At 37.6% G+C, this 18,175-nt stretch overlaps 1 protein-coding gene and 1 pseudogene across 2 annotated transcripts in view; one reads left to right on the forward strand and one right to left on the reverse strand.

Annotated features, from left to right (window-relative positions):
- Positions 1-18,175, reverse strand: part of FASN1 (Fatty acid synthase 1) — a 320,602-nt gene that overhangs the window by 295,201 nt on the left and 7,226 nt on the right. The gene's annotated exons all lie outside the window — the stretch shown is intronic.
- LOC137241750 (jerky protein homolog-like) lies at positions 10,565-11,689 on the forward strand (annotated as a pseudogene).

Raw genomic sequence — 18,175 nt, forward strand, 5'->3', positions numbered from 1 at the left:
GTGTGTGAAGTTGGCACCTCCATTTACGAGTAATTAATAAAACCAAATGCCATTCGTTTGTCCATCGTTTGTCCACGGTTGTTCAGGAAAAATTTTCGTTTCTCCACCTTTTGTTAGAAAGTTATAACAAAAACATTTTTTTTTTTCGAAAAAACCCAAAAAATTTTTTGTTTCGCTTTATTGTGCTAAATCGTATGTCCGTCGTTTGCCCATCGTTCGTCCATGTTTTTCCAGGAAAAATTTTCGTTTGTCCACCTTTTTTTAAAAAATTATTTCAAAAAAACAAAAATCGTGTGTGAAGTTGGCACACCTCCATTTACGAGTAATTAATAAAACCAAATTCCATTCGTTTGTCCATCGTTTGTCCACGTTTGTTCAGGAAAAATTTTCGTTTTTACACCTTTTGTTAAAAAGTTATAATAAAAATATTTTTTTTTCGAAAAAACCCAAAAAAAATTTTGTTTCGCATTATTGTGCTAAATCGTATTGAGAGCTCACCAGATACAATCCGTCACGACGTACACCATTTTCCACTGACAGCACGTGCGTGGCGGAAATTGAGACACAAAACGACTCTTAAAGTATAAGGCCGGGAAAAAACAGTTTGGTCTGAGCATATAACCATTAACATCTTTCAATCAAAATCGCAAACTTCGCCGCCGGTATACCCTGTGGATCCTACGCCGCCGCCAAAAAAGTGATCAGCGTAAATCTCTAACTCATACTCATTAAAAGTATGTCATCAAAAATAACAAAAATTATTTTTATTTTAAAATGAAGTCATAAATATAATTCCTTTATATTTTAATTTTTTCAGAGTAAAAAATAGCTTAAAATATGCAAAGCGAAATATGACGCGATATTTAAAAATTTTCAAATACATGACAGCTGCAATTGTTACACATAAGCTGAACTATTTAAGGGTTTCTATACAAAGGCCATTGATTTTTTAAAACTATTCAGAATTCAAAGTTTTTTACATTCATGTTTTGCATTTACAGAAAAATTATTATCATTATTTATAACTAATTTGTTGTTAATTATTGTCCATGTGATGTATGTAACTCAAAATTTATTTTATTTTTTGAGAAAACGCAAACAAATTTAATTGTTCTCATACTTTCGTTATGAAAATAATATTCAAATACATATCCACTGTTCAGAGTTTTAATTGATTTATTGACAATTTTCACTAATAAATACTTCAGCTAAATTTATGGCGATATTTTTCTATAACAATATGTGTCAATACATGGTAAAACCAATGTAAATGAAGTTTGGAAATATGGAAAATTATTCCATATAACATACATTTTGAGGTCCACATCAAAACGAAACATTTCCTAAATGCAACAAAGCCTACGTGTTTTATTGTAAAGATCCCTATGAAGTTGAAAAAAAGTGCTAACATCAAAAAAAAAGAAACAAGATATACAATGTAAAGCTAGGCCAGTATCGTGTTGTATGATCCGTGATTCAAATAAATTTTTTAAATCGCAATAGCACTGAATTGGTTATGGATTAGGAAAATATGTGAAATGGTGGCCACCTGTACTCATAAGATATATAACTTATTATAATTTTTACGATTTTTTTGGCAGATTTATATTTATCGTTTGAGTGAAATTGCTTTTCGATACGTGATCGTGCAAACGTTATTGGCTCATGCTAACACCGTAAATTTTATGTACAATTTAAAACTTTCAGTGTAGTTTAAAAAAATTGTATTTTCGTTGAACTCTAAAATTTTGTTTAATGGAGGTAGCACCACAATACAACTTCCACTAGAGATCAATGGAAATATACTTTGCCAAAATGACTTATGGCTGAAATGTTACGTTGTGATGTGGATATCCACAAATGTCTTTTGTCGGTTTTGAACCTTTTTCTAAATCTTTAAGTTTTCACATATAACAAAATTTCTGCGTTTATTGCTTTACCCCGAATTGGCTTTGGCAACCTATCTATATCGTTTTTTTCAACCCACATTCCTGTCAAACTCCTTCAATAAGCAAGGAGGGGACAATAGTAGACTAAGGATGGAAAATTGCTTTATATAAGCCACATTTTTTATATTTTTTATTATTATTAGTTTACAGATTGTAACCAAAAGGTTAATAGACAAAACTTGTTCTTAGACAAACAAAAATCGTACGCATTTTTAATTTTTTCCATAATACTTTTAACGCCATAGGTGGCAAATTAATTAATCCTGTATAGTATCACAGCTGGCATATAATGTTCGGGTCCGTCCGAACTTAGCCTTCCTTACATGTTTTAACACATGCAGAGTTAGTACAAAAAACCAGCACGACGCAATTTGAAGTTTCCTGGAAAAATGATCTTCGAGAGTTAGAAGAGCGAGCCGAATTTTATAACACGTTATGTTAGCAAATGTTTGTCATATATTTCCACATAAAAAAAGACTAAATGCCGCATTTAAATTTACATGAGCAGCAATTGTTTAGATTTTTTTTTCGAAAAAAATGATTTTGTTATAACTTTTTAACAAAAGGTGGACAATAGGAAATCTTTCGTAGACAAATATATTGACAAACGACGGACACAAAAAGCGAAAAAAAATTGTGGGGTTTTTCGAAAAAAAATAAAAATATTTTTGTTATAACTTTTTAACACGAGGTGGACAAACAAAAATTTTTCCTGGACAAGCGATGGGCAAACGACGGACATACGATTTAGCACAATAAAGCGAAAACAAATTTTGGGCTTTTTTCGAAAAAAAAAAAAAATGTTTTTGTTATAACTTTTTAACAAAAGGTGGACAAACGTGGACAAAGGATGGACAAACGAATGGAATTTGGTTGTTTTAATTACTCGTAAATGGAGGTGCCAACTTCACCCACGATTTTTGTTTCTTTTGAAATAACTTTTTAACAAAAGATGGCCAAACGAAAATTTTTCCTGGACAAACATGGACAAACGATGGGCAAACGACGGACATACGATTTAGCGAAAACAAATTTTGGGGTTTTGTCGAAAAAAAAAAATATTTTTGTTATAACTTTTTAACAAAAGGTGGACAAACGATGGACAAACGAATGGCATTTGGTTGATTTAATTACTCGTAAATGGAGGTGCCAACTTCACACACGATTTTTGTTTTTTTGAAATAACTTTTTAACAAAAGGTGGACAAACCAAAAATTTTCCTGGACAAACATGGACAAACGATGGGCAAACGACGGACATACGATTTAGCACAATAAAGCGAAGCAAACATTTTTTTGGGTTTTTTTGAAAAAATAATATTTTTGTTATAACTTTTTAACAAAAGGTGGACAAACTAAAATGTTTCCTGGATAAACGTGGACAAACGATGGACAAACGAATGGCATTTGGTTTTTTTAATTACTCGTAAATGGAGGTGCCAACTTCACACACGATTTTAACAAAAGGTGGACAAACGAAAATTTTTCCTGGACAATCGTGGACAAACGATGGACAAACGAATGGCATTTGATTTTTTTAATTACTCGTAAATGGAGGTGCCAACTTCACACACGATTTTTGTTTTTTTGAAATAACTTTTTAAAAAAAGGTGGAAAAACGAAAATTTTTCCTGGAAAAACATGGACAAACGATGGGCAAACGACGGACATACGATTTAGCACAATAAAGCGAAACAAACAATTTTTTGGGTTTTTTAGAAAAAAAATGTTTTTGTTATAACTTTTTAACAAAAAGTGGAGAAACGAAAATTTTTCCTGGACAAACGTGGAAAACGGTGGACAAACGAATGGCATTTGGTTTTTTTAATTACTCGTAAATGGAGGTGCCAACTTCACACACGACTTTTGTTTTTTTGAAATAACTTTTTAATAAAAGGTGGACAAACGAAAATTTTTCCTGCACAATCGTGGTCAAACGATGGACAAACGGCGGACATACGATTTAGCACAATAAAGCGAAACAAACAATTTTTTGGGTTTTTTCGAAAAAAAATGTTTTTGTTATAACTTTTTAACAAAAAGTGGACAAACGAAAATTTTTCCTGGAAAAACGTGGACAAACGATGGACAAACGAACGGCATTTGGTTTTATTAATTACTCGTAAATAGAGGTGCCAACTTCACACACGATTTAAGTTTTTTTGAAATGATTTTTTAAAAAAAGGTGGAGAAACGAAAATTTTTCCTGGACAAACATGGACAAACGATGGGCAAACGGCGGACATACGATTTAGCACAGTAAAGCGAAACAAAAATTTTTTTGAGTTTTTTCGAAAAAAAATGTTTTTGTTATAATTTTTTAACAAAAGGTGGACAAACGATGGACAAACGAATGGCATTTGGCTTTTTTAAATACTCGCAATTTTCAGCGGACTTCCGTTGATGACAACTTGTGAGTAGTCGCACCTATTGGATTGGGCGAAGCACTGCTACAACAACAGAAACAACGTGGTGGAGTTAGAACAGAATATTGATAAATGGTATACATAAGTTCACAAGTTGGGGTGTATTCGAGCTTGAGTAAAATGTTCACAATCATACAAAAAATAAAAAATTTCACGTCGCTGCAGCATAGTATCAGACATGGCTTATCTTAAAAGACTGGTTTTAAAAATGGGCAAAACCGAACTAAGATAACGCCTTATTAGCAAAGACCGATAAAGTTTTGAAACTTGATATGTGGGTAGACTTTATGACAAGTAATGGAAATGTAGACACATTTTTGAAATATTAGAGTGGCACCGCCCATAATTATAATTAGAAGAAAATTTAAAAGTTTTTCAAGTCCTTAAACTGTCATAAAACCAAAAAATTCAACTGCGTAACTCTCGCTGCAGTGGGTTTCTAGTCGAAGGCCATAATTTTACAGTCGAGTACTCTTTTTCAATGAGGTAATATTACATTCGCATTAATTTGAAAGCAAGACTCGACTGCGAGGAGACCAATCCATAGCAAGAAAATGTACCGACGTAATTGATTAAACAATATAATTATAGAAAAGTAGAATAAAATAATTAAAAAAAAATTTTAAGTTAAACGGTTTTATTGAAAACAATACTTACATGAAATAATAAAAATACGAAAAGCTAGAAAATAATTAGGTAGTTCCTAGGTACTAGTCATCACACTCCTTATCAATCTAGGACGTTGATCAGACAATTAAATAAAAGCGTTGGGCGCGTGAAATTTCTAAAAATATGAGGCGTAGCATAACCTGATTAAGGTTCAGTTGGTTTTACTTATGACTATCAATAGAAATATGACGCGTCCAACGCTTTTATTTAATTGTCTGATCAACGCCCTAGATTGATAAGGAGTGTGATGACTAATTATTTTCTAGCTTTTCCTATTTTTATTATTTCATGTAAGTATTGTTTTCAATAAAACCGTTTAACTTAATAATTCGTTTTTAATTATTTTATTTTCAAGTTTTTAGTCTTTATTTAATTGCCTATTATTTCTCATTCTATTTAGTTCATTTAGTGACTCATTATTACAAGGACTCTTTCCTGACAATTTGTAACAACCTAAGTCCTCAATACATAATCCTTCCAAAGACTTTACTCGACTCTGCGCCACGTATGCTTGTCCCTCCTCCAACTCCAAAATATTTTGATGTCACTTCTACTGGACTGTATGCAATATTTGTTCCAAATATGAGCCAAATCGGGCATCATAGGTCGCTTTCCATTCTTGTATGTATTATGTGTTCCAAATATGAGCCAAATCGGACCACAAATACGATTTTTGTGAATATCTCGATCCTTGCGCCACCTAGCAGCGATTTTTTCATAGGATGCTTTCTATTCTTGTATGTATTGGCCCTGATGAATAAAAAAAAGCAATTGCTTTTTTTGACCTTTTCCTTAAATTTCAATGAATAAAAATCCAAGCAATTGCTTTTTTTATAAGCATTTGCTATTTCTAAAAGCAACTGTTATTTTCATTCAGGATTTGCTTATTTCTATAAGCAATTCCTGAATTCCTAATGAATAAATGAAGCATTTGCTATTTTTAGGTAGCATTTGCTTACGATTTTTCACGGCTGCTCTACCCCATGCTAAATTTTTCGTAATTTAGTTTTTATTCGATTTTCCTTCGCGCAACATTTAACTATGGCACAGTTTTTGACTATTCGTAAAAGAAAACACTATAATGTGCGAAGGGAATGTAATAATGAAGACTTTCGGAAGCTATATCGATTCAATCGTGACGTAAAGTGGTTGAGCACCTATTTTTTGGACGAAACTTGCGAAAAACGAGGAGGTGCGTTATCAGCATTTGAAAAGATGAAGATCTTCCTGCGCACAATTTCCGATCCGGGCTATCAAAATAGCGTAGCAGAAGAGGTTGGAGCTTATCAAACTACAGTATCCAAAACTTTTAATTTAGTAATGAGTGAAGTTTTAAAGAAGACACATGTGTGAATTAAATTTCCAAAGTCTGGCGGGGAAATGATTGCTGCTAAAAATGGATGGAGGGAAGGGTACTCTTTTCCAAATTGTATCGGAGTGATAGGCTGCACACATGTTCGAGTTCCGAAATCACAAGCTTTCGGTAACGAGTACGTCAACAGAAAGGGCTTTACTAGCATATACGTGCAGGCAACTTGTATTGAAAAAGAAATATTTACAAGTGTACATTGCCAGTGGCCAGCCTCCGTACATGACAGCAGGATTTTTAAAAATTCGGACATTTATGATGTACTTCAAAACTCATCAGAAAACGTGCTACTTCTTGGAGATGATGGTTATGGTATATCTCGCTTTTTGATGACACCATGGAGGAATCCAATAACTCTTCAACAGCGGCACTAAAATAAACTATTTTGCAGAGAACGAGTTGTAATTGAACAATGTTTTGGACAATTGAAAGCAAGGTTTCCGATTTTACAATACAAAGTTCGCAGTAAGATTGAAAACCCCCTTCAATTATAATTTGTTGCATTGTTTTGCACAATATTGCAAAGTTTTTAAAAGATGAACCCTTTGAACTGCCGCAAGAGCCCTACTACTTCGAACAGGTTCCAGCCAAACCTATGAATAACAACGTGATGAGGCAATTGGGCCTGCAAAAGCGAGAACTTTTAACGCAGCAACTTTGTGATGGAATTTGAAATATTTACTAATATTTAATAATTGTTTGGGCTACAAAACAGTATACCAAAAATGTTAAATAAAAATTAATATAAATATATTAAATAAATAATTTAACAAATATAACTAAATAAACTTTTATTCATTTTTTTCAACATATATATATGTGTTGCTTCAAGTAAAAGCTTAAACTTTGTAGAAAAAGCAGCGGTGCCTAAAATTCTTATTCATAAAATAATTAGCAATTGCTTATTAGTTCAAGCAATAGCCTTTTCAGCAATTGCTTTTGCTAATAAGCAATTACTTACTTACTTACTTAATTGGCGCTTAACCGTCTAAACGGTTATGGCCGTCCAACAAGGCGCGCCAGTCGCTCCTTCGCTCCGCCAACCGGCGCCAATTGGTCACACCAAGGGAGTTTAAATCGTTTTCCACCTGGTCCTTCCAACGGAGTGGGGGCCGCCCTCTACCTCTGCTTCCATAGGCGGGTTCCGATAGAAACACTTTCTTGGCCGGAGCATCATCTTTCATTCGCATAACATGGCCTAGCCAGCGCAGCCGCTGCGCTTTAATTCGCTGGACTATGTTGATGTCTGCGTATAGCTCGTACAGCTCATCATTAAATCTTCTTCGGTACTCGCCATCGCCAACGCGTAGAGGTCCATAAATCTTTCGAAGAACTTTTCTCTCGAACACTCCCAAAGCCGCTTCATCTGCTGTTGTCATGGTCCATGCTTCTGCCCCATATAGCAGGACGGGTACGATAAGTGACTTGTAGAGTACGATTTCCGTTCGCCGAGAGAGGACTTTACTTTTCAATTGCCTACCTAGTCCAAAGTAGCATTTATTGGCAAGATTGATTCTTCGCTGGATTTCAGTGCTGATGTTGTTGCTAGTGTTGATGCTGGTTCCCAAATAAACGAAGTCTTTTACTATTTCGAAATTATGGCTGCCAACAGTAGCGTGGTTGCCAAGGCGCATATGCGCTGACTCTTTGCTCGATGACAGCAGGTACTTCGTTTTGTCCTCATTCACCATCAACCCCATCCCTGAGTACTGGATTCACCGGGCAATTCCCGACATAAAGGTCCGACGCCTGTCTATGGAGTTCACCAAGGACCTGCTTGTGTTTTTTCGCTTCATACGGCTGGGTTCTCAGGTGCCGTATTTCCTCATGGTGGTATGTATTTTGTTCCAGTCCCATTCCGAGTCTCAGTCCCAGTCCCACTCCAAGTCTCAGTCCCAGTCCTAGTCCTAATCCCAGTCCCAGTCCGTCTCTGGTCTACTTCGCGGAAAAAAGCATCGTAAATACTAATATAGGCAAATTTATATACCAAATCGAATAGGACGTATGTAAATAGGTATGTGGGTATTATTAGTTCATGTCTTTATTTCGGCTTCGCATGCATATTTATCAGTTTTGCCAGGTTGATGCGATTAAATCGAATATCACAATGAAAATTACTTTAAAGCTCTCAGCAACAGCTTTCATTTGATATCCATAATACACACACATTCTAGGGGTATCAGGGTCCGCGTTTTGGCCTATATCTCGAGACCCTAGTCACCCAGCGGTGTAAAGCGTACTCTGTACTAAAGCACACATCAACAGCTTTCATTTGATATCCATAATACACACACATTCTAGGGGTATCCGGGTCCGCGTTTTGGCCTATATCTCGAGACCCTAGTCACCCAGCGGTGTAAAACGTACTCTGTACTAACGCACACATCAACAGCTTTCATTTGATATCCATAATACACACACATTCTAGGGGTATCCGGGTCCGCGTTTTGGCCTATATCTCGAGACCCTAGTCACCCAGCGGTGTAAAACGTACTCTGTACTAAAGCACACATCAACAGCTTCAATTTGATATCCATAGTGTAAAAACACATCCTAGTGTTACCCTGATCCACGTTTTGGCCTATATCTCGAGATCCTAGTCACCAATAGGTATGAAAACTGCCCTGTACTAAAGCACTCATCAACAGCTTCAATTTGATACCCATAATGTAAAAACACTAACTAGGCGTTCACGGGCCCACGTTTTGGAATATATCTTGAGACCGTAGTCACCCAGGGGTATGAAAATTACCCTCTACTAAAGCACTCATCAACAGCTTTAATTTGTTATCCTTATTCTATAAACACATTCCAGGGGTACCCGGGTCCACGTTTTGGCCTATATCTCGAGACCATAGTCACCCAGGGGTATGAAAATTACCCTGTACTAAAGCACTCATCAACAGCTTTCATTTGTTATCCATATTCTATAAACACATTCCAGGGGTACCCGGGTCCACGTTTTGGCCTATATCTCGAGACCCTAGTCACCCAGGGGTATGAAAATTACCCTGTACTAAAGCACTCATCAACAGCTTTCATTTGATATCCATATTCTATAAACACATTCTAGGGGTACCCGGGTCCACGTTTTGGCCTATATCTCGAGACCCTGTGTGTCGATCCTGAATTTTGCTATAAACGTCACGGAGCCCGGGATCTTTCCAACGATTGTAAAACCGTCGAAATCGGTTCGTGCGTTCTGGAGTTATAGCGTCAGGAAGGAAAACCCGACTTATTTTTATATTATAGATTATTTTACCATATGCTGCTTAAACGGTTCTAAAAATGTTCAAGTAGTTTCTGTCATGTGCTAAATTTTCACAGAAAAGCGTGGTTTATTACTGTTTTTATAAAAATGTCCCAAATAAGCATTTTAAAATCTAATAACAACATAGACATGTTAAGCTCTGATGGTTATTTCTATTATTTAGAGAAAGTACAGTGGAGTATGGGTATAGTGAACCCCCGGTTAATGAACACCTCGATATAGCGAACGCCTAAAAATTTACATTGAGTACTCTAAATAGTGAACTATAGAAAACTCGAAATAGTGAACAAAATTTTTAAACGCAACGGCAAGCATAAACAGTTAAAAAAAAAAACTTAAACAGAAATAAAGTCGTGTATTCCCCGAAATTGCTCATTTTATGTTTTTTTACTGGAAAAGCTACTGATATGTACTTGGTGCCAGTCTTTATTTGTCTCTTGTCGGGTGCAAAACGCTTCTGAGTGAATGTGTACTGTTTTATGTGTTTTTAAAAGTTTTTATGTGCTAATAAATTAAGTGTTACAATACCTGCGAGGAAATTCCTTCCATTAAAGCAAAAACTTGAAATTGCTCAAACACTCGAGAAAGGTGCTAGAGTTTCATCCTTAGCAAAGATTTATGGTGTGGCCAAATCAACAGTTTCGGGAATAAAAAATACTCTTAGAAAAGGCGAGTATCCCCGCATGGAGAATATGTTATACAAGTGGTTTATAGCTCAACAAAATAAAAATTGTCCAGTTACTGGGGAAATGCTTACGTAAAAAGCAATGAAGCTGCACGCTGACTTTATGGAAAAAGAAGGTAGCTTTCATGCCAGCCCCAGTTGGTTATCTGGATTTAAAACTCGCTTTGGAATCCGACTTTAAAAGTGTGTGGCGAGAAACTTTCATCGGATATCCAGGCAACTGACCCTTTAAGCATAAACTCAGAAACATTATTTACGAATTGAAGCTTTGCGAGGACCAAGTATATAACGCAGACGAGACCGGCTTGTTTTGAAAAATGCTTCCTGAAAGAACGTATGTTAGCCAAACAGAAACAACAGCTCCGGAGAGAAAAGTAGAAAAGGCCAGAATTACTTTTCTTGCATCTACAAATGCAACTGGTCAGCATAAAGTCAAACCGTTAATAATAGGGCATGCCAAGAAGCCGCGCTCCTTTAAGGCTTATGACATCCCGGTAGACTATCGGAACTCTAAGAATGCATGGATGACTGCCAACATTTTCAGAGAATGGTTTCACCATTGCTTCGTCCCTCAGGTACATTTATAATGTAACTCCTGACAGTTTTGCAGAGTATTTATTCGTTTTTAATTGATATTAGGTTCAAAAGTATTTACTACAGAAAGGATTACCAGCAAAAGCAATCGTTTTGCTTGATAACGCCCCCTGCCATCCACCAGAAGATGAACTTAAAAAACTGCTGATGGATCCATATTCGTGATTTATGCACCACCAAATGTAACGCCTTTAATTCAGCCTATGGATCAAAATGTGATTCGCTTAACTAAGCTGTATTAAAAAAAGCATCTCCTGCTTTAAGCTGTAGGAAAGGATGACATCACACAATTTCTAAAATATTTAACTTTGAAGGATGCTGTATCATTTTTAATGCTTTCTTGGAATCAGCTGCAGGCAAATGTAATAGTAAAATGTTGGAAGCCTTTATTAGAATGCTTAAATGCTACAGAAGCACATGAAAGCGGGGATGAAGACGATGATATTCCTTTGAGCTTACTTCGTCAAAAAATATTGTAGGAAAAATGTAAAGAAGTTCATGATATACAGGGTCTGCTTCAAATTGTATTACCGGAGGTAATTTTGTTCACCCTCTTGATAAGCACCTGTTAATTAAGTGTGTATGTGAACATTATTTGTTTTAGGAAACCTACACTGAACAAGATACTGAGAAGTGGAATTCAATCCAAGATGAAGAAGAAATTGATTTAGATAATTATGCCATGAATACTGAAGAATCTGGTGATGACGGCCAAGGCGAAGGATAGATCGGAAATTCAATAAAAGCTACTGAAGCGATTAAAAGCTGCGATATAGCTATCGCATGGGCTGAAGCTAACACATTTTTAATGCTTGCTTGGAATCAGCTGCAGGCAAATGTAATAGTAAAATGTTGGAAGCCTTTATTAGAATTCTTAAATGCTACAGAAGCACATGAAAGCGGGGATGAAGACGATGATATTCCTTTGAGCTTACTTCGTCAAAAAATATTGCAGGAAAAATATAAAGAAGTTCATGATATACAGGGTCTGCTGCAAATTGTATTACCGGAGGTAATTTTGTTCGCCCTCTTGACAAGCACCTGTTAATTAAGTGTGTATGTGAACATTATTTGTTTTAGGAAACCTACACTGAACAAGATACTGAGAAGTGGAATTCAATCCAAGTTGACGAAGAAATTGATTTAGATAATTATGCCATGAATACTGAAGAATCTGGTTATGACGGCCAAGGCGAAGGACAGATCGGAAATTCAATAAAAGCTACTGAAGCCATTAAAAGCTTCGATATAGCTATCGCATGGGCTGAAGCTAACACCACTGACTATGCTGGTACACTATTACTGAAAAGTCTAAGCGAAAAAGCGGTCCAAAGTCAATTTCCGAACACAAAAAGCAAACATCTATTCGTAAATTCTTTCAATAGTATGTATTTTTCAAAATATTATTTTATACAAATAATCTGTTTTGTTTACATAAACAAACATGAATATAAAGCTAATAAACCAAGTTTTTTTTTTTTTATTTTAAACCAAGTTTAAAAAAAATTCAACCTTAATATAGTGAATGATATGGTGAACAGGCCTTGCAGAAATTAGTTCATTATATCCAGACTCCACTGTAAATAAAACTGGTGCACATAAGTGGTCTTGTGCAAAGGGAATGTAGTTCCAGTGCAAATCGCGGATGGTGTCATTAATAAAAGAAAACACCCGTTGCTAACAAGAAGTTCGGCGTAAAATCGCAAAGCCCAAAGACAGTGGAATACAATGTTCGCGTTGTAGGCTGAAAAAGTTGACTAAAAACTTGTTTTCCACCTTGTCAGATCATATGAGAATGCGTTGTGCGAACACCGAGTAACAGCAGTGATTATTTACCTTCCAGAATTGCTCAGAAAAGTACAATCACGCGAACAAGGAAGACAATGTAGAACATGAAAGAACCAAATGTGGTAGATGATATTGATATGCCACTTAATGCCACTAGTTTATTGGTTAGATGATAATTTTTATATTACTTGCACATTTTATTTTCCCTAAAAACCGAATTTTGTAAGAAAGTAATGCAGAACTTTGAAAAGTAATTAAGAAAAACAGAATTAAAAAAAACAAACAGATTTTTGTTCGAGTAAATTTTTTTAAATTCGTAGAATTTTGGGAAGCCGAATTTTGCAATACCGAATAATGAGACACTCTCCAATCAGCCACTAACTTGGCCACGTATTCTCCCACACTTTTCAGGGTGGCACAAGGAGTTAAAGAATTGTCAAGTATTTAGTGGAGCTCAACACCACACTGCCTTTGGAACTTCTTGAACTCACAATACAAATCTATATGCCTTTCGAAAAGTAACGCTTTAAACATTTTTTACAAAACAGTTTTAATACACAACTTTGAGTGTGAAGCTTTTCGGATGTTAGTCGATATAGTTTTACATTGTTTCATTTACATAACTTTTATTAATTAATTAATGACAAAAATACCTCGCAAAAAGGTTTTATTAAACGATCGGTGAGCCCGTTGCTTCATCTACATTGACCTAAAAAAAATTTGCTTGCCATAAGGTGTAATAGTATTTTATTAGTGATTCGTTACCTAAATTATCTTCTAGCTAAACTGCAGGACTAGTAAATGTGGTAAGAAATCCATTAAAGTAAATGCTAGATAACAAGTGGCTTAGTGAAAATCGATTGCAATTAACAGTGTATTTTAACGCAGTGAAAAAGAAGTATCAAAATCGTAACTACTTGCCCAGAAAGGACCAAAATTAAAAAAATTGCATCAGTGGACCAAATGGGTTTGGAGAGGACAATTTTTTATCCAAATGGACCAAAGTGGCAACCGTGCTTTAGTACAGCACTAAGATCATGATACGTGGTTTAACCATTCGTGCTCTTGTCGGGATTCCTTTAGTAACAAAATGTCAAAAGCGTGTGTGGATTACATTTATAGCGCGTATGCGATGAAATGCGCTCAAATGAGTCATTTCGGAAATGCGATTTGTATGAGAAAATGCAGCGCATTTGGAATTTTTCGACCAAAACTACGCATTTGGTGCAGTATAAATCTGATATATGTAACTCATACGTGAAAATATGGTGAGAAATGTTCCATCAAGTATTCTTGCTTTAAAAAAAAATTAGGCAAAACTTCTCCTAAAATTCCAATTAATTGACCATAAGCTGGCCTCGTCTAGCAAGGGGTCGTACGAACAAGATGAACAATAACAAAAACAAAAAAGAAATTTCGTCCTCCTCCACAAAGGGAAGGACCGTAAGGGAACCCATACGTCCTTATGCACTAGGGAGGGCTACCGTAAATAGAGGGAAGAGTGACTTGGTGGGTGTCGGCACCAGTATGGCGGCGAAGGTAGTTGCGCTGGCAACGGCAAACTCTGACGCGCCTGCTGATGCCGTACACCGACCAAGCGCCGGAACGGCAACCATTTTCCCCACAGCTGTGGTAGGGGTCTCGCGACCTGGCCACTCCGAGCAAAGGGAAAAGGTGGGCGCAAAAATCATTTCAACCGGGGGAACGACTGCATTGGAAACGACGGGTCGGCTCCCCTCGGAAAACAAGAGGGCAACTTCGGTAAGCTCGGCTTTTGGTGATCTTACGGGGGCAAGCACCAGTATGGCGGCGAAGATAGTTGCGTTGGCAACGGCGAACACTGACGCGCCTGCTAATGCTGGGCGCCCGTCTGACGCCGGTACGGCGACTGGTCTCCCCATGGCTGTCACAGGGGTCCCACGATTTGGTCACACTAAGCCAAAGGAGCCATAAACAAGCCATCATCCGGGAGTAACTACGGGTCGGACCCCTTCTCAAGAGACCAACGGGGGATCGTTCCATAGGAACAAAAGAAGGGCTGAAAAAGTCCTGTCAATGTATTAGGGTGTTCCGTTGGACACGCTGTCAGAGAACGCCAGGATTCGATGGAAAGGACGCGAGCTCTCTGGTAACGTAGTACGCGTAACCCTTTATAAGCGCCAAAGATCCAACGGGGACATCAAACTCCCGCCAAAAAGGCATCAAAATCACCCCAGGGTATCCAAGGGCCGGATTCTTATAGGAATCCTGTACCGTAGGAATGACCGTGGTGCAATCCCTAAAGAACAGTGGCCGTACGTCCGGGACGAAATCGGTAACGCCGTGATGGAGTCTCCGGGCAGTCCGCCGCGAGGTTCTGACGCAGGATGGTACCAGGGTCAGCTCAAGGTCCTAGCTTGCGAATACGCAAGGTCTGTTGCGCTGTAAAAAGCAGCAGCCGCAAAGCTGGGTCAGGTCTATCCCGGGGCGATTATTGAGGTCGTCGACTGGAAGGACATTCCGGCTCTGCCAAGGGCTAGGGCATGGGTTCCAGCAGAACCTGAGAGAATTCCCAGGATGCTGCAGCTAATTAACCCGGCTCTCCCGACGCAGGACTGGAGTGTCATTCAGGTCGAGGACGCTGTTGGACCTTGGAGGCAGGTCGTTTTGGCCCTGAATAAGGAAGTTCTCCAGCCCCTAAAACAGTGCAAAGGACATATTTTACGGCCTCGGCGGCCTCGCTTTCGGTGGGGTCTTTGGACACGGACATCGAGGCACCCGAAGTGGAAGCGGAGCTCTCCGACGCAGAAAGCCTGGTTTCCCCCACGTCAAATTGCGCAGGGGCTCTATGCAACTTGTCGATGGAGGATGCGACGGGGAGGATCACGAGTCTGAACAAGCTCATGCTGAAGTAGATAAACCTGCACAAATGTAAGGCAGCCTCGGCTGCCCTCGTCAGTCGCCTTTCTAAAAGCGACGTCGACGTGGTCCTTATCCAAGAACCATGGGTGAATAACTCAGGGATTTGCGGATTGGGGGCAACTGGGTTTAAGCTCATCCGAGCTGCAGGTGAAGGTAAAGTTAAAACCTGTATTTTTTTAAGTCTGAGCTAAACATCTTTCTTTTACCTAACTATAGCAATGGCGACGTTACAGCGGCAGGCCTGGCAAACGGAGGCACACAACTAACGCTAGCCTCCGTTTATATGCCATACGATGCAGAGGAATCTCCTCACTAAAAGACCGTAAAGGATCTGGTGGTCGACCTGAGTAAGAGCCATCTGCTCATCGGGGCGTACGCCACGCCCAGCACGTCCAGTCGGGCAGTTCCGAAATAAACACTCGCGGGGAGTCACTTTACTTTTAACATCTAACCTGGTAGTTTGCAATGTAGGTAATGAACCAACTTTTATTACTAAAAACCGTAAAGAGGTTAGTTATTTACCTCACTATTTGTAGCGAAAGCGTTTATGATGAGTCAAAAAATTGCGTGTTCTTGGGGAACACTCATTCTCAGACCACCGTTTCCGTTGGTCAGACGTAATAGAAACTGGGAACTACATAATGTGCTGTTAGCAAGATAACTACCAGCACTGCCCTCGCAGAGTCCCTCATCAACGGAGGAGTTGGAGAGTTTTGTAGAAATCTTCTCAAAAACACTCTCAAATGCCCCAGAACAGGCATATTTGAGGTGGCATTGGAAAATGTCTTGTTATTTCTACAGCATAAGAGGTAAAAAGTTTTTTTTTTTTTAAATCGACGTAAAAAAGTTGTTTGCATGTAACGAGAAATGCTTAATTTTTGTTAAAGGTTGAGACCACAAATATTTTTTGGCATATTTATAGAGAAAACTGTTTAGTACTATAAATAGAAGCTCTACAATTCTGAAAGCTTTTGCTTAAAGTAAGAGTACTACGATTTTTGCAAAACAAAAATGGTTAAAACATCTTTACCCGTTCACCCGTTTCGAAGTTACGACAAATAGAAGAAATTATAGCTCCCATTATTTGCAAAGTATGCATTTTTTTTTAAGAAAGTATAGGGAATCTTCTAATATTTGATCCTCTATCAAACTAGTTATCCAAAGAAAAATGGTTTTAGGGGGCCCGCTTCTAAAATTTTTCTTGAATGGAGTTAATAGTTTTTACCGCAGCGTCGACGGTATGGGCAGTTGAAGCAGAACTGGGTAGTAATTCAAAAATTGAATTACCGTCAATTCCTCATTACTAGGTACTTGGGGAAAGAAATAAATTTCTTTCCTCAACAGCAAAGGCATTGATTATATTTCAATTTCTCACCAAAAAAATATCTAGAGTTATTTAGTTTTTGTTGATAATTGAGAAATATACTTTGTGCAATTGAAAGCGTTATTAAAATTTTGAAATTGCATTTCAAGCAATGCTAAAGGAAATTAAGAACGTCTCATTTCCTAAAGGAATTCCAAAAGTAATTGAAAGACTCTTAGTATAAAATATATTTGAGCGCTTCGAAGGGACATACGCAGGTAATTATTATTATTATTTCTCTAGCTACCACTGGAATAAGTATATTTGTGAAAAATAGTAAGAAGAAAGAGAGTTGGGTAACATCTTTCAGATTCAGGTTTACAAAATCGCACGAGAGGAATCATCCGTGCAGTTAAAAGCCAAAGTATTCAGCAAACATTCTAGTTCATTGACTAGAATTTTGTTTGGTTATTTATACTAGTCAGCTTTTGAGTAGTTCATTGACTATAATTTTGTGGTCTTAATCATACTAGTTAGTGTATGAGTAGTTAATTGAATATGTGGCGTTCATCATACTAGTCAGTTTTAGAATAGTTCATTGACTATAACTTTGTGGTGTTATTCATACCAGTTAGTATTTGAATAATTTATTCGACTAGAATTTCGTCTGTCGGACTCAAGGAAATGCGCGAGTGCATTCTGCAGCCAATTTGCAATGCATACTTCAGTTGACAATGCTAGATCTCATCCAAATCAATGGGCACATAAACACAAGCATGACGAGTTGCATCTCACCGTTACCTCATCAGAGGTTAAAGAAGCCATTGAAAAGGCCAATCCTTCCATATCAATAGTCCCAGACGGCATACCTATGCCGATGCCAAAACACTTTGGTCATGATGGCATCAGCATCCCAGCACATGTTTCATACTTGTCGTTCAAAGACTTTACCATTCCAGAATAACGGAGAATGGCAAGGATAAACCCACTACAAAAGAACGGAAACTCATCCAGTATCTACCGATATTATAGTCAGTAACGAAAACGTTTAAAGCCGTTATGATTCCTCATTTAAACGAAATTCTTCGGTTATCCAGCCATCAGCATGACTTCCGTAAAGTGCATATCACTACCACCGTTCTGAACTCCATTAACACTCATCATAGAACGGTGCCTGTTTTGACACGGTCAACCGCGACTGGCTAGTTCCTACTCCGTTGG

Source organism: Eurosta solidaginis, chromosome 2 (assembly GCF_040869045.1).
Source record: "Eurosta solidaginis isolate ZX-2024a chromosome 2, ASM4086904v1, whole genome shotgun sequence".
Classification (NCBI taxonomy): domain Eukaryota; kingdom Metazoa; phylum Arthropoda; class Insecta; order Diptera; family Tephritidae; genus Eurosta; species Eurosta solidaginis.